Source organism: Cygnus atratus, chromosome 1 (genome assembly GCF_013377495.2).
Source record: "Cygnus atratus isolate AKBS03 ecotype Queensland, Australia chromosome 1, CAtr_DNAZoo_HiC_assembly, whole genome shotgun sequence".
Classification (NCBI taxonomy): Eukaryota; Metazoa; Chordata; class Aves; order Anseriformes; family Anatidae; genus Cygnus; species Cygnus atratus.
The window spans coordinates 28,651,177-28,662,191 of record NC_066362.1 but is presented as its reverse complement, the minus strand read 5'-3'; the positions used below and the strand labels follow the sequence as shown (position 1 = coordinate 28,662,191).

The window sequence follows — 11,015 nt, the reverse complement described above, 5'->3', positions numbered from 1 at the left end:
GAAATCATGGGTTTTGATTCTCATTCAGGGTGCTCTGAGGTGAAATCCCACTGGAATCCTTTTGAAAACTGGGTAAATGCGAGAAGAATCAGGCTCATTTTATACAGTTATTCCCTGAATGTAGATAAATGCAGATCACCTCAACTCTTTATAAATTGCATTATTCAGCTGATGTATAACTCCCTTGTGGAAAGCCACAGCCTGCTGAAGTGAGTCTAGATCCAGACTCAGCTGCTTTAATTTGCCTTGCATCTGTTTATTTGCAAAGACATTAAAGGACAAAGTTTTATGAACCTCAACCTATACATGATAGCTTAAGGAAGAAAACCGTCTCTGGGTCTAATTGCCAACTGAAGTGGTAACATTTTCCCTGTGCACACCTTGAGAGCTTTATGATGGGGAAATTGCCATCCCTACTCAGAAAGTAAACCTTCTTCTAGTTAGGTACAACCAAGGCTACTCATGGCTACATTTCTTCCCTTTGTTTTCTTGTTTCATGTCCTCTCTGCTGTGACAGGCTGCAATATCTGAGCAATGAGCCGTGAAACTGCATTTGTTCACAAAATGAAGCTAAAGTGATTTGGTCCCAATGCAGCAGAAATTCAGTCATTTGTCTTTACCTGTTAAAGAAGCTTTGTCCCAAGACTTACACAGTGAGATAAAAATAAACAACAAACAAATACAAGTGCCAAAGACCTGGAATCCCTCTGTGGTGTACAGTAGGGATTTGTAAATCTTTATTTGTTCAAACAAACAAACAAAAATGCAAAAGAAGATGAACTCTGAATTTTGTGGCGCACCTCTAAGTGCAAATAATAAAATCATTTCAATAATTATAGCCATATAACAACTGCTGGAAATCCAGAAATAGCTTGTTTTCCATATGAGGAAAAAGACTATGACAGAACCCCAATTAACAGAGGCTTGGAGCAGAACTGGTCAATATCTTCTTTGAGGTGAGCACACCAACATATCAGAAGGCTCCCAGCCTTCTGCCATAAAATGGTAAATGAAGGAGGCAGATTAAATACAAAGGTTTGAAAACAAATCTTCCAGCATCCTTGTGGGACAAGTCTTTTCTTCCAGAAGAAGCAGCTTCTTGTTTTCCAATCCAGCAGCTTTCAGTGGCTCCCTTTGTGGGGGCTCCTCAGAGTTCCCTGGAAAGCTTCTTGCTTTCCACAACCCTTGAGGTTGACACCATTCCTGTGCCCTGTTCCTTTCAAGCATCTCCTTCTTCAACTGAACAAGCACAGCTACATTTGAGGAAAGCGCAGTGTTGTTGTGTTTGTTTGTTTTTTTCTTCTTCTTCTTCTTCTTTCTTCCCTTTCTCTGATTACCTTCCTCACCTTCTGGTGCTTTATCCTCTGCCATGTAGCCACTGTATTATTTTAGATAAAACATACACTGTACAGAACCATTCACTGTAAACAAACAAACAAACAATAACCCCAAAACACTAACAACACACAAATCAAACAGTCATAGCCTCCATCACATGGGACAGAAAACAGGACAGGGGAACCCTATGCATCATTGTGAACTGCCAAATATCCTGCTCCTGTGGAAGAAGGGAGTGTGGAGGCACTTAAAATGAACAGGCGTTTGATGGAAAAGAATCCTCTTTTCCTCTTGTGGAGTTTGCCAATGCCTGGCCACATTCCTCAGCTGGATGCACAAAAGATGTTTGCCTTAGGGAGATAAAACAAAGAAATGTTATGGAGACACAACATTAATGGAATTTAAAGGTTAAGACTGAAATAGCTTTCATTCTAATCCATTCAGTCCCTTTAATTTTCTGAGAAAATTTTGCATTTTAGCCCGATTGTGTTTCCAGGCAAGCCAAATGAGTTTGCTGTTTGATCTACGAAGACAAAGGTAAACCATGTGGAAGCCTCTTGCATCCTCCCAGATATCCACCAAGTGCTGTGCCCTTTCAGGGTCACCAAGCAAAGGCATGCAGTAATTGTGGCAACCTGATGCAGGTCACTGACTCCGTGCATGATGCTCTTGCATTTTCTTTACTTTGAAAGTAGGGGGATGTTTGGAACTACTTTCACCTGCAGAAGATTTCTTCTGGGAATGGGACAATTTGTTCTCTATCAGAACAGCATCTTCGCTTAGCACTGGGAGCAAGCCTACCCTCCAACCTTATTCTGAGAAAGGGGAGAGACACAAGATATTTGCAAAGCTGGATGTCAAAAAAAAACAAAACAGACCTCTGAGTAAAAACAACCCAAATGACCCAGCTTTCATAATAACAAGGAAGCTACACCTCTGATTGCCTCTGGGGTTTTATTTAGTAAACAATCCCTGGCAAAAGCAGTTGACCAGTGCCTTCATTTGACCACTTGTATTTTGGTAAGGTTTGGCAGGTATTCAGCTTAAATATTTTTTTTTGTTGCAAAATTTTAAACTTGCCAAGGTGACAAGTTAGTTATGAACATTTCATCAGCTCTAACACATTTTAAACCCTCAGAGAGATTTCTCTCTTATTTTATTGGAGGATGCCTTGGGTAGAGTGGAATAAAGGATAAGGTGTTAGTGCAGCTAGCTTGAGACCCAGGAGAACCAAGTTCAATTTTCAGCTCCACCATAATCTTCTTGTATGACAGTTCATTGTTTCTGCTTCAGTTCATCATTTTTATTACTTTTGAAACAGAGCTGAATATCTTTCTAGATTTCTTTTCTGACCATGAGTTGTTCAGCTCTGTCTAGTAGTCATTAAATGAACTGAATGGCCTAAAAATATGGGATGCCAGAATGGGAAGTTTTTGTGTCTCTGGGAAATACAAATGATGCTATTTCCTTACTTAGAGCTGTAAAACATACTGCGATGTCAGTAGTTAGGCCATTAAAGTACAATAACTAAAAATAAAATAAAATGTTTCTTTAAATACCTGATACAACAAACATAGGGTTTTTTTGTTTGTTTGTTTTTTAATGGAAATCTTCAGTATTTGCTACGGGAGGGGGAAAGTATACAATTTTTCCAAAATTTGGAAATACTCTGTCAATAGTGATAGACTACATAAGACATCTGAATACATGATTATGTAAAAACATAAACAAATACTGACAAAAAAACAGCTGTATTGCAGAAGCTTGGTCCAAATTTTTTTAAGAAAACTCACATTTTTAATACACTTGTGTGGACATAAAATTAATTTACCAGTACTACTGGATAACAGTATGAAAGCAGTCACTGAATATGCAAAAAATTAAAGTAGAGTTCCTGATTTTAGTGAACGAATAACAAATTGATTGCCATTGGCTCAATGGGCCCCAAATTTCACTCACAAAATTTTAATTCTTCTCTGGTCTCTAAAGTTATAGATGAGAATGGAAGTGTAGCAGACACAGATATTGTATTGGAAGGTTTTTCATTTACTCATACTAGTGACCATAATATATGAAGTCTGGAGTTACAGTTTTTTGTTTGTTTGTTTGTTTGTTTGTTTTTTGAAGGGTATAAAATGGTTGAAAGACTTTAACACATCTAACACTCCCAGGGTTAGTAGGTCTTTAGCTGAATTTGACAATCCATTTCACACTTTATCTTCCCTTATATTAGAGAAGTGATGCCAGTGAGTTTAAAAAATGCTAAAACTTATGTCTAAAACTTGATTACTCAAAAAGAAATCAATGAGGATTTATCATACCGAGGCCTGAGAATGGGCTGTAAAACTGAATTTATTATGATGCAGTTCACAACAAATAGATTGCTTTGGATTAGAACTGAGAACTAGTGACTGAAGATCCAATTCAAGCATTATTTTTGGAATAATATTTAATATGAGCATGCTTGTTACTTATCAGTCAGAGAAAAAATTATTACTTAAGTTTTGAGAAGAGAGAAAATTCATTTTAAGTGTATTGTATTTCCTTGGGCAAATCTGTAATAACTGTCTGTTTTACTTGTTATTAACAGCTGAATGGATAAAGGTGCACGAGTCAGCCTTCTTCCTCTCTACACTGTCTTTTGGTAAGGACAGTTGTTCAGTTCACTATTTTTTCGAGAGCTCTTGATGATGCAAATGTACAGCAATGCTCTCTCCATGTCATTGAAAGAGACCGGTTTTGGCAGACCACCTTCCAGAAAGGATTAGAGTTTTTTAAGGATCAACACTTAACTTTATAGCTGTTGCCAGATATTTTATGTGATGCCATGTTGGCTTGTTTGGAAAAAGGATTTTTAGAAATAGGTCTGTCTATCTGTCTATCCATCTGTCCATCTGTCCGTCCGTCCGTCCATCCATCCATCCATCCATCCTAGTTTGAAAGTCAGGCAGACATTTGAGGCGGGAAAACTATAGAACACAAATGAGTCTTAAAGATGACATCTCTGTGTAGTAAAATGGAGGTCTAAGGCCACTGTGAGACATAGTCTTCAGTCATTCACATCATTTTAATGACTTTACATGATTTTTGAATCTATTTGTATGCCTGTTAGCTTAATACAAATGACAAATATGTAGCAAGTTTTAACTGTTTTCAGTATGGGAATTAATTAATTTGTGAATGAATTTGCAGTGCTGACCTGTTCATGGCTTTGAGATAATTATGCTGTAATATGTAATCATAAATTACAAGAGAAAACAAATTCCAAGACTAGTCAAACCACAATATACAACATGATTTGGTTAAACAAATTTGACTAAACTAAAAGGTACTTACCTGAAGATGGAGAAAGTTGTTAGAATAAGTTTCCTAGATGTGATCCTGTCTTGAAAACAGGCTAACAGTTATGTAGCGTCATGTAGATAGGAGATACACAGACACTGCCTGTTCTGATGAATCAAAATAATGGGTTATCCTGCTTTTCTCAATATCCTATTGATATTAATAGATATCAGTTAAATCATTCCACAGATATGACAAACTCTGCACCTAAAGGTAAAGTTCTACAGAAGTTAATACTAAGCATATTTACAGACTTTTTTTTTTTTTGACCAAATGTATGGAATTTTGAACGATTTATCGCAGTCCATTACATTCTGAACATTTGTAGAATCACTTCAGTTGGACTATATTGATTTTCAATGGTTCTCTGGATTTCTAATTATACAGTTCTACAGGACTTGACAGCCCTTATTGATGACAAAAAACAGCTTCAATCAGACACTGAAAATGGGACAATCTTGATGAAATAACATGGTTTCATTAATGTCTGCTGCAGAACAGTATCCAGATGCTGTCCTTAGTCATGACTGACTTGCATTTAGAGTGATATAAAGACAATAATAACGTATAAAACAGTAAAATTCACCTACTCTTTAGCAAGATTGAGGCTTTACTCAGAACTTTTTAACGAACTTGAGCTTACCAACTTATCTTCAGGCTTTTGCTGACTCCCACCAGCCACAAGTGGCACAATTCCTGTGCCACTACACAGGAATTTCTGCAGCAGGTAGCAATACGAGGGTGTAAGACAAAATAATGCAATAGATGTAAGTAACAGTGGCCCCTACATTCTTTAAAATTTAAAAGGTGCGTAAATCCATCTCTTTTTAGGTCAACACTTGTACATGTGCTTTAATTTAAGCTTGTTTTTGAAGCCTACTGAGTCCAATAGGGTTTACCACACTTGTGCTTTCCTGAGCAGGAACCTGCAAGAGGTGTGTGAGGGAAGAAGTGAGCCAAGCTGCTGGAATGTGCTGCTACCAGAATGTAACTGTAATTTACATGACAAAATTCTACCAAGCAAATAAAACAAGTAGACAGCTGTAAAGCTCATTGCCTACACAAATAAATGATATTGTTAATAGAAGCAGTAATGCATACACAGAGAACTTAAGAACTTAGTTAAAAAGAAATATGTTCTTTGAAAACTTCATGAAACGTCGCCTTTACCTTTTGGCCATGATATATTTTATAACTTTATACTATCACATCTTCTGGAATTAAGTAAATTGCTGGCCTTAACATCTTGATAATGTGCTTCTCTATGGAAATATTACTTCCCTTGGAAAAGGAGAAAAGAGAATTGGATTTTCCTGAGACTTTTTGAGATGTATCCTCCTTAGTCCAGGAATAATTCATCTGAGAATTTTAATGAAAATTAAGAAAAGTCACAGAATCAAGATTTGGTGAGTGCATGGCTTCATTGAAGCTGATATATATATTTTTTTCCTCTGATCTCCAAGTAGCTTGACTTTAACAACTTACAGGTCTCGCTAAGCATCATTTAATAGGAGTTTTATTGTGTAAAATAAAGGTTGTTCCCCTACGCTCAACATTTAAGAGACATTGAGGGTTAAAACCAACACTTTTTTTTTTTCTTTCAGCGTTGGGCAGATACTAAGTAGGGAGGGAAATGGGTGGGGTCCAGAGCCTGGGACCTACAAATAAATGAAGCCAATTTAAATGTGAGAAAAAATGTGTTGACAAAGGACTTGAAACTAACTGCCTATGGAGAAGGGCTCAGGGAAAAACCCAGCATTCACGTGTCCAAGCTGGGTAACAAGAATATGACATTCTCAGAATCCGTGGCTTTTTTGAAAATATTGACTCATTTTCACAAGTGTGTGTTTTCCTTCTCTCTAGAGAGCACTCTTAAAGATGATTCTATTTCTAGACAGACAGATGCCAGTAACTTAATTTATTCTTCTTAGATTTCACATCTTACACTGTTTGTGAAAGTTGTGCCCAGCTCTGTGCTGTTTTGTTACTGCTGGAGATACTCTAAAAATAACATGTGTGAGAGTGATATTTTTAGTAATCATTTTAAATTACCTTGTCATTGGTTGCAATCACATTAATCATGTTGAACATTTTGGGTGCTCAAATAAATGCATGTTCCTCCCTAGGAGCATCATTATAATTTAATACTAACATCCTTTCAATACAAGTGGTAGTTTCAATGAGAGAAGTGTAAGAAGTTGTTTGTGAGACTAAGGTGAGTTTTTGGAAACTAACAGATTAACTTCTATTATTTTTCTCAAATAAGACTGATAGGCTAAAGAATAATATGAAACTGAAGTGGTCTAGAGGAACAGAAAGGAAGATAAAAGTCTGACATCCAGATCTGTGAACAGATGCAGCGATGAGATTGATAAATCTTGGATCCTGAGACCATTGTCTACATTTCCAATCTTCACCTCTAATGGCGACAAGCCATTTTAGGAGGGATGGAGGTCTCTGGGCTGGGAGATGTTCTGAGTTAGTGGCCCAGCTGCTACAAAACCTGGATAATATGTATCTTTTGTCCCTCTGAGGACAGTGACACAGCTGCTGCCTGCCATCACTGGAAGAATCGATGCCCCGCCAAGGAGAGCAGCTCTCACTTGGGGATACAATTTGCATATAAGCACTGCTCCCATGGGTAAATTGCCATTATGTAAAATAAACCTTAACAAAGTTCTGCCTTGTGTCATTTTCTTATATGCTAAATGAGTATTACTAAAAGCTCTCTCCTTAAAAAAGGCATGTTTGTAGCCCAGCTCATCACTAAGCCATAAGCTTCTAATTTAATTGAGGTTTTTCAATTTAACAACATTTTCTTATTTAAGGCCAAGGTGGTCATTTTTTTTGTCTTGAAATTGTCTCTTACTGAATTCCTTTCCCATCAGTTAGGAGATAGTTTTTGACATCTTTAAGCCACTCAAATAATAACTTCTGACAGCATCAGTGTGTCTTAGTCATGGCATCCTGAAATGCTACTATTTCTAAAAATGTAAGGGAAGATGCCCATGATTTTTATAGTATACTGTAGGTAAATATAGATTTATTTTTAAGGTATTTTAAAAGAGCTTAGAAAATGCTGCTAGTACTTCAGCATCTTTTGTTGTGAGAAAGTGAACTGTTATTTCAGTCACTTGTTGAGAACTGCTATCTTAATGGCTTGTGCTTTGTGGCAGTCCTGAGCCTCACAAAGGCTAGGTTGAAAAAATTCATGTCCTTTTTGGAATTCAGGAAACCTGACTGTCTAAAAATTATAGTAAATTCTGCTATTAAAAAATGCTACAGCAAAGAGTTTTCATGCTGCTTTATTTTATTTAATGTAATATTAAAGTTGTCCTTAAAACTGCTTTGCAAATGCTTGCACAAGGACAGTATTTTTTCATTGCCAATATGTTGTCTAAGTAGGAGTCCTCCAACAAAACATTTTTTGTTGTTTTACACAGATTTTTTTTTTTTTACTATTTGGGACTTTTTTTTTTTTAATGAGCAGAAATATTAAATAAGCAAACATGGATAATTATATATGATATATAATATATATCTTATAATGTATATATATAATATATATTATATATAACTTATTCTGACATTGTTTCTATCAAGGAAACAAGTCTGTCCATCAAATAATCTTAAGCATTTATTGGGAGCTGGTAATCACAATGGTTCCACGATCATAGGAGCTCTATGAATTTTTGATCTACTAATATAGAAACACAAATCCAATTTTCCTTGCTTGTATCACAGTGCACAATACCATGTATAAATGCTCAAAAAACTCCAAATTTATGCTTCTTTTTTCTTGCTGCAGTATGTTAGATATCAGAAAAAGCTTCATCTAATTACAGCATTCCTACAGAATATGTTATAGGGCATCACCTTCCTCTCTAAAATCCACTGCATTTTGCTGCAGTGATAGGATTTCTTTTTTCATATTATTCATCTCATGTAACACACTCCCCCATCCCACTCTCTGAAAAATATCTTTTAAATCAAATCACAGTTCCCAGAAATGTATTTTCAAAGTCTTCTAAAACATTTGCTCCAGGGCTGAAATCTGCATCTTACCAAATTTCATCAACATAGCACTGCTTGTAAGCCTACAAATCTAAATTATTTAATAAAAGAACTCTTGAAATAAATTTATATTTATTATGGTAATCTGAAAGTTTGAGTGCTAAAAGGTAGATCTTACCATGAACTGATCACAAAAATTATTGGAAATTAAACTGCTTTACTCATGAGCTCTACAACAGTGTTCAAGTGGAAACTGTGACATCAATGCCTGCAATGACACCGTAGCATTTTCGGTACTGTATTTCATGCCTGCGTCCTACAGGCCATCTGAAGTGAAGGACTATGTTTCAGCAGCACACAAGGTGTTTTTGTGTACAAAATAAAAGGCAAAGTTTGTCCCAGACCCCTTCTCGTTATAACCTTATGGGCAGGATTCCAGTCTCCCCACTCTCTCCCAGAAATCACTGTTGCTGATCCTCTTAATCTTCACCTTTTATTTTGTGAAGGTTAGGTCAGGATGTGGACTAGAGATGTACAAATATGGTTATTATTTTCTATGCCTTTTATGCCTAAGCTTTCTTTTTTTTTTTTTTTTCTTCCTCTTTCAGTTCTCCAAAATAAACAGGTGTTTTAGCAGGACACCTAGGTGTTCCTCTTATATGGTTCCAGTTAGTCTAAAATTCATCACTGTGGCTTTTTATTCCAGAGTATTCTGATGAAAGAGCCTTGAACTTCCAAAAAATGAGTCTTTCTCCCAGAGTCAATAGTCCAAACTTACAGTAATGCTAGTAGATAAACAACTATCAGCTGCTCCTTAAAATAACTCTATTAGATTTAAAAGTTTTTTTTTTGGTGTGTGTGTGATTTTTTGTTTGCTTTTATTTTTAATTATTTCTTGCATTTAGAGTGACCTTGAATTGGATTCAATCTTATTGATCCATAATTCTTGGATTCAGTTTGAGTATCTTTTTAAAGGAGTAGTAGAACATTTTCCATACTCTAATTCTCCAGCAAAGATTTTAGCAACAGATTATATACCACTGCTTACCTCTCCTCTTCTTAAACACTTGCCTTGATTTTTATCAATAACATCAGATCTCAAAAGTATTTAACAAATAAGGCAATGATTTTTATCAGAATTTTGGAGCTAAGGAAACAGAAACACGAGGTTGTGAAGTGACTGCTTCAAAATCAGTTGGAAGATCAGCGCCAGGGCTGAGAACTCAGATTTCCATTCCCACTGTGGAGGTAATGCTGTCTATCTTGACTTCCTTATTACCAGTGTTACTAGGAATTCCTTCTAGACTGTGGTACTAGTTTCCCTGTAATTTATTAATTTATTTTAGTGCTGTTTTGGATTTTAAGGTTGTCTAGTATTTATCAGAATGAGTAGGTGCTTCTATATTCTCTCTGATGAGCTATGATATAAAGAAGTATGTCTTGTCAGCAACATGTGTATGCTTGTGAGTGGTTTCCTTTAAAACTCTTTGATAGTTTAGCTAGATTTTCTCCAAAGTATGACCTATTATATGGATCCAGCCTGCTTAAACTGTTTTCCTACCCCACAACCTCCTCCTGCAGCCTCTTTTCCAAGTGTCTGCAGGCAGGAGCAGGGAGTGGGCTGCTGGTTGAATTCACTGGTTTGTCAGCCTGTGACGTGTTCCCTGCCTCCTTCTTTCCGTCTCTCCACAGCCCCTTCATCAATAACACACGGCTAGATAGATGTGCCTCCAGCACATGATAAAGATAATAACATCTCCCATAATATTAGGAGTGTGTTTCTGGCCCTAGGAGTTCCCTTGTAGATGTGGCTGGATGCTGTTTGTGTGTTATGGTGCCTGATAATTTGTTTCTTTTCTTTTTGATGTCTTGATGTCCTTCTCTGATACTGGAGCCTGCTGATGTTACTTGGTATAGTGCCTCCTTTACCTCTCAGATACAGGGCATGGTACTTACTGCTCCATTATTGGCAAGACGCCTCACACGAGAAATAGGTCTTACAGGATTTGCAAGGTAAACCTGATACGAAGACATTTGCTTGGCTAAGTTCATAGAAAATAATAAATAAAAGTATTAAGTCAGATCTCTCATGTAGATTAATATTCCTGCCTGGATCAGAGCAGATGGCTTGTCCTTGCATTCTTACAGCAAAGTCCTGGTACTGCAAAATAATTTCCTACCTATATTGGGCTTTGATTCTGCAGGTCTTTTTAGTCAGTATACTCTTGAAGTTTAAAACTTGCTTAAGTGTTTTACTCTTGATATGTTTATTTCAGTCTATAAGTGGGGAAATGGACATAGATGACCTACTTAAAATGATG

The 11,015-nt window shown here is 36.5% G+C and overlaps 1 protein-coding gene across 4 annotated transcripts in view; it reads right to left on the bottom strand.

The window, feature by feature from the left end:
- Positions 1-693: 693 nt before the first annotated feature.
- GPR85 (G protein-coupled receptor 85) overlaps positions 694-11,015 on the bottom strand; it is a 44,163-nt gene continuing 33,841 nt past the window's right edge. For 2 of the 4 annotated variants that reach the window (XR_004778221.2, XR_004778222.2), the window contains 2 exons: positions 4,675-4,787; positions 694-1,688 (listed from right to left, as the gene is read on the bottom strand). The gene's annotated coding sequence lies outside the window, so the exon portion shown is untranslated. Of the gene's footprint in view, positions 1,689-3,436; positions 4,270-4,674; positions 4,788-11,015 lie in introns of those variants that run through there. The other 2 variants (XR_004778223.2, XR_007709326.1) reach the window with 2 other exon arrangements.